General features: G+C 47.7%; 1 long non-coding RNA gene across 1 annotated transcript in view; it reads right to left on the bottom strand.

Annotated features, from left to right (window-relative positions):
* LOC140722511 (uncharacterized) overlaps window positions 1-6,620 on the bottom strand; it is a 432,302-nt gene that overhangs the window by 234,258 nt on the left and 191,424 nt on the right. The window lies entirely within an intron of this gene.

Raw genomic sequence — 6,620 nt, forward strand, 5'->3', positions numbered from 1 at the left:
GGGGTAAATGAATAATTTGACGATGATGCAGAGTTCAGTTCAGTTTAGTTTAGCTGAGGTTGAGGTAGCTGTTGTTGTAACTTTGGAGTGGGAGAGAGAGAGAGAGAGAGAGAGAGAGAGAGAGAGAGAGAGAGGAGAGAGAGAGAGAGAGAGAGAGAGAGAGAGAGAGAGAGAGAGAGAGAGAGAGAGAGGAGAGAGAGAGAGCGATGCAGTTGCAGGCAAACCCGTTTTCTTCTTTTGTTCTGTCGTGGTCACCGACTGTGACCCCTCCGTACCAGGCCAGACCGTTCTTCAGTGGTGAGCCTGTCACCCAGGCGAGGGTGGACACACACACAAGCCCCCACCGGTCTGCCTTCACACACTGTGAGCCTCTGATCGATTCCCCCGAATCGATCCTCCAGACTCCCACCCTCGCGTGGGTGCACAACGCTCTTTCAGTGTCCCGTGGCGTGTCTGCCTGTGTCTCAGCAGACTTGCTTTTATCTCCCCTGACGGGGTACCAGCCGTCCCTCAACTCCATGTCCATCACCTGGTACCGCCTTGCTGGCTCAGCGAGAATCTTACAAGCTGGCAAAAGTGTCCTTGGAGCAAAAGTAAACAACTATCCATGGAGCCAAAACTTTAAATCTTTGCCTCTCTCTCTCTCACATCTGCGCTGGGTGCCTCCCCCCACCTCTTTTTTCTCTCTCCCGTTAGCAGCATAGTTCACAGGAGGGTCAACTCTGGACCCCATCTCCGCCTGACTTGCTCATCACACATCACAGTGGTAACATAACCGGTTATGAAATAAAGACTGGTGTTGTGTAACAGATACTTCCCGAGCTCAATACAACGAACCCTTCATACTGGGAGAAACTGGGGAAAAGCATTTCAGGAGTGTCAGCCTTCAAACTGCTTGTTCCTGTGTTGTCAGTTTATAGATCCTGTCGGAAGCCTTGTTCTATATTTGCACCGGTCACGACATCTGATGTCGGATGGAAACAGGGAGATCACAACTCGGCTCCTCTAACCTTCCCCCAACACTAGGATCTGCCCGAAACAATCCTGTCCCATCCCCATCAGACTGGAACCCCTGACAACTCACCACCCCGACCGTTTCAGCATTAATCCCCCCCCCCCGTCTTTAATTCCCTCCTGGTGATCTACCCTCCACCTCCATCCGGGGCGGAGCGTTCCGGAATTGCAAACCCCCAGCTGAAGCTCTAGTCCGCTCCGGATTCAGCCTCACGATTCTGTCCCATTCACACACACTGGGGACGTGGGCAACGTCTCCACATCTGCACGGACAAACATCCCAAGCGATGCCAAATGTTTCAGTGAGGGTGCAGGCAATTACGAAAACAGGGAAGGGGATACGAGCCGGAGAGTTTTTCAGAGACTGTGAGACAGGGTGGTTTTTTTTGGGGGGGGGGCATAGTGATTTACAGAGACCGGGAGGTTTTCAGTGGTTGCAGGGGTGACAGAAACAGGGAAAGGTTAGGGTTTGGAGAATGCTGCAGGCAGAAGGGAGGGGGGCGTCTGGAAGTATGTAGGGGTAGGATGGGATTACAGACAGTGAGCGGGGGAGGGGTGTAGTGGGTCGGGAGGGAGTTCACGGAGACATGGACGGATTCTGGGGCAGCAGTAGTCGTAGAGACGTAAGTGTGTGGGCGCCACATGTTTACAGAAACCGCGAGGGGGTGAATAGACTGCGGTTTCAGAGAGGGAGTGGTGTGGAGGGTGGAATTTCAGAGACAGGGTAAGTATCCATCATTTTGTGTTGTTCCCTCATTTCTCAGCGTACTACAGCTGTGTTATTTCCATTCTGACTGACATGATTCTGTTCAGCGGTTACAGTCGGGAACCACAGATTGGCCTGTGCAGAAGTTACAGGTGTTGGTCTCGTTTTGTTCTAACGCAACTGATGTAGAACCAGAGCTTGTGTTGTAAAGTTAAGCCACGGCGATTATTCAACGAGGTTATCGCCGATGCAGGACAATCTTGTCGGCAAAGTGTTACAGGCTGCAGTGCAAGAACAAGCCAGTAGGGGGAAGTGAAGGACACTTGGCCACTCCGCACTGTCCCATCATTCAGTATGATGAGGACTAATTAGCACGACGTCTCATCTTCTGTCACATTTTACCCTGGCCCTCAATCCCCGAACTTTCAAACATTTATCTCCTTCCTATCTTCCAATTGCTACGATCAGGGAGGAGCGACAGGAGCATGAAGACACCAGGCACACAGTCAACATTTCAGGAACAGTTTTTGTTTTCCATTCCCCTCCGTGAGATTTCTGAATGGACAATGCATCTATGAACACAGACTTACCAATGCAATTCCTCTCTGCCGGTATTTCTGGTGGTGTGTACTTTCATGCTCTTGTATTGCCTGTCCGAGAGGAAGGGGTGGAGGAGAGAGTCCAATGAATGTCCAATGAGGGTGGAGTCTTTGACTATGCTGACTGGTTTATCACTCTCTGTGTCACGTTCAACACTGCCCATCAGGAACGGTGAACTGAAGAGGCAATTTCTTTCATTCATCAATTATTTGCGACAGAGTTTTATGAAAAAGAGAACGCATTGCACGGTTTCACTTGAAAAATATTTTTATTACGAATGAAGTTTTTAGGAGATGCTGGCAGCACCAGTTCAATGTAATACCTAATCTAGCAGAGAGATAAAAAATAATAAATAATAACAATAACAACAACAATAATAATAAACAAGAAAATCAGTTGCGTATATTGAACAGATTTTTTTAAAAGTGCAAAACAGAAATACCGTATTTTTTAAAAATGAGGTACTATCCAAAGATTCAATGTCCATTTAGGAATCCGATGGCAGAGGGGAAGAAGCTGTTCCTGAATCACGAACCGCTGAGTGTGTGCCTTCAGGCTTCTGAACCTCCCACCGCAGAAATCCACACCAGGCTTACTTCCCTCACAGGAAAATAGCCACTCACAGGAGACCTTGCCCACGCCCAGGATTATGGCTGCACAGGTGGAAGGTCAACTGAGGAAGATTTGTACCAGCAAGGCGGTTGGACCGGATGGAGTTTCCCCACGATTACTGAGGGCCTGTGAGACTGAGCTGGGAGAACCACTACAGCGCATCTTCAACATGAGCCTGGAGCAGAGAAGAGTACCCAGACAGTGGAAAACATCCTGTATTGTCCCGGTACCGAAGAAACCACAACCAAAGGAGTTGAATGACTTCAGACCTGTTGCCTTGACGTCGCACGTTATGAAGACCATGGAGCGGCTGATAATACAGAACCTGAGGCCACAAACCAGGCACGCCCAGGATCCTCTTCAGTTTGCGTATAAGGAGAAGGTGGGAGTGGAGGATGCTATCACGTATTTGCTGCACAAATCACTCTCTCACCTAGAGGGGGTCAGTTGTGCTGTGAGGATTACATTCCTTGACTTCTCTAGTGCCTTTAACACCATCCAGCCCAAGATCTTAAGGCACAAACTAACGGAGATGGGAGTAGACTCTCACATGGTGGATTGGATAGTGGACTACTTGACAGATAGACCTCAGTATGTGCGGTTGGGAGACTGTAGGTCTGACACGGTGGTCAGCAGCACAGGAGCGCCGCAGGGAACCGTACTCTCTCCGGTCCTGTTCACCCTGTACACATCAGACTTCCAATATAACTCGGAGTCCTGCCATGTGCAGAAGTTCGCTGATGACACGGCCATAGTGGGGTGTGTCAGGAATGGACAGGAGGAGGAGTATAGGAAACTGATACAGGACTTTGTGATATGGTGCAACTCAAACTACCTGCGTCTCAATATCACCAAGACCAAGGAGATGGTGGTGGACTTTAGGAGATCTAGGCCTCATATGGAGCCAGTGATCATTAATGGAGAATGTGTGGAGCAGGTTAAGACCTACAAGTATCTGGGAGTACAGTTAGACGAGAAGCTAGACTGGACTGCCAACACAGATGCCTTGTGCAGGAAGGCACAGAGTCGACTGTACTTCCTAAGAAGGTTGGCGTCATTCAATGTCTGTAGTGAGATGCTGAAGATGTTCTATAGGTCAGTTGTGGAGAGCGCCCTCTTCTTTGTGGTGGCGTGTTGGGGAGGCAGCATTAAGAAGAGGGACGCCTCACGTCTTAATAAGCTGGTAAGGAAGGCGGGCTCTGTCGTGGGCAAAGTACTGGAGAGTTTAACATCGGTAGCTGAGCGAAGGGCGCTGAGTAGGCTACGGTCAATTATGGATAACTCTGAACATCCTCTACATAGCACCATCCAGAGACAGAGAAGCAGTTTCAGCGACAGGTTACTATCGATGCAATGCTCCTCAGACAGGATGAAGAGGTCAATACTCCCCAATGCCATTAGGCTTTACAATTCTACCGCCAGGACTTAAGAACTTTTTAAAAGCTATTATTAATGCTTTTTGAGATAGTGATTTAGATGCATATCATATTTTTTACTGAGTTAAGTATTGTATGTAATTAGTTTTGCTACAACAAGTGTATGGGACATTGGAAAAAAAGTTGAATTTCCCCATGGGGATGAATAAAGTATCTATCTATCTATCTATCTATCTATCTATCTATCTATCTAACAGTGGGGAAAGGGCATGCCCTGGGTGTTGTATGTACTTAATAATGGACGCTGCCTTTCTGAGACACCGCCCCCTAAAGATGTCCTTGGAACTTTGTAGGCCAGTACCCGAGATGGAGCTGACCAGATTTACAACCCTCTGCAGCTTATTTCGGTCCTGTGCAGTAGCAACACCACCCACCTACCCCTCCCGCCATACCAGTCACAGAAGAGCACAGAGTGAAAATTGCAAAATAAAATGACACGGACGTTTCAGCGGCCGATTGAAGTGGAATCCCGACAGAAGCTTTTATTTTGATCTTTAAAGCAAGGCCGCTGTGTTTCACAGTTACTTTGTTCTCATCCTGGCGAATATAATGTCCACTGTCAAAGTTGATAACGGACTCGATGGTGGATCCCTGTCCGATCTGCGGATCATAGGCTCTATTGCGCCATCTAGAGTCAGCATTGGGAACTAACTGGACATAACAAGTTAATTTCAGACTTGTAACAGATCTGTGACAACTGGACTCTGCGGCTGAACCAGATTTGATCAGCAATATTGAATGTAAACTAATGCAATGAGCTACCTGCCTACCTACAATTAAATAGCAGGTCGATCTCTGCACTGTCGCTCATGCAATGAATATTGACAGCACGTCTATAATTTCCTGTGTCAAGGCGGCACTGCTCCGGCCGTCTATCCTCTTTGCCTCTCCTGCCGATCACTCATGATACTGCCCCTTTCACCTCGGGGTGGCTCCCTCCCGGTAGCTTCTACCTATCACATCCTCATTGTCCCGTGTGAATGGAAGCTCATCGAACAGCAGCTCCCGTTCCTTAACATGCTCCCTCAGGAGCTGCACTCGATGCACATTGTGCAGATGCATTTATGCGGGATAGAGGTGGTATCTCAGTTTCCCTAAATCTCACACAAGGAACATGACACTGACTCCGCATCTATTCTCAGCGCACTAGCTATGTAATAACAAAAAACAAAATATCAACTTACCTGAAACTTCATTCCTTAATTCGAGCATGCGGCTGTGTTTGTCCAAGCGTGTTCTCGCCTAAGCCTGTTTCACAAAAGCCGGACCACTCTAACAATTCACCACTCCAGCAATGGCCGTTCCAACAATGGAGAATCCTTCTACATCTGGCTGGGCAATCCAGGGAAGTACCATTATTCCTGTCATAACCGCCAGGTGGCGCAACGCGTCCTCAGTTTATTAATAAGTAATATATGCATACAATGTATAAAGTATTTCGGTAAGTAAACAAACAAATGAATGAGCGAATTAATTAACTAATGAAAAAGTAAATGAACTAACAAATAAAAAAGGAAGTATTAGGTCGCTTTCATGGGTCCATGGACCATTCAGAAATCTGATTGCAGAAGATTTAGGTAAATCTCTGAGCGTGGGTCTTCAGGGTCATGTACCTACTTCCGGATGGTGGGAAGGACACGAGAGCATATCCCGGATGGTAGTAATGGGAGGAGAGCATATCCCGGATGGTAGTAATGATACAAGAGCCTGTCCCGGATGGTAATGTTGGGAAGAGAGCATATTCCGGATTGTATAATAGGAAGAGTGTATATCCCGAATGGTTGTAATGAGACAAGAGCATATACCTGACGGTGATCGCCCTTAATTATGGACCTGGTATTCCTGAGGAACCACCTTTTGAAGAATTTCTCGATTATGAAGAGGCTTGCACTGTGATGAATGTGATTGTTGTACACAAGCCTCTGCAATCTGTGTCGATCCTGTGCATTGCAGCCTGCACACCAGGCGGTGATGGAAACAGTCAGAATACTCTCCGCCTTGCATGTGCGTACATTTCCCAGTTTTTGGTGACATACCCATACCAAATCTCTTCAAGCTTTGTGGGCCGAATGGCCTTTATTGTGCTGTAGGCTTTCTCTGTTTCTATGTTTCTATCACCTGACGGAATACAGCCGCTGACGTGCCTTTCTTTGTGAATGTATAACTATGTGAGGCCAAGCAGAGATTCTCTCAGAAGGTGCTTAAACCTGCTCACCCTCACCACCGCCGACCCTTCAATGAGGACTGGTGTG

This window comes from Hemitrygon akajei, unplaced genomic scaffold (genome assembly GCF_048418815.1).
Source record: "Hemitrygon akajei unplaced genomic scaffold, sHemAka1.3 Scf000078, whole genome shotgun sequence".
Lineage (NCBI taxonomy): Eukaryota > Metazoa > Chordata > Chondrichthyes > Myliobatiformes > Dasyatidae > Hemitrygon > Hemitrygon akajei.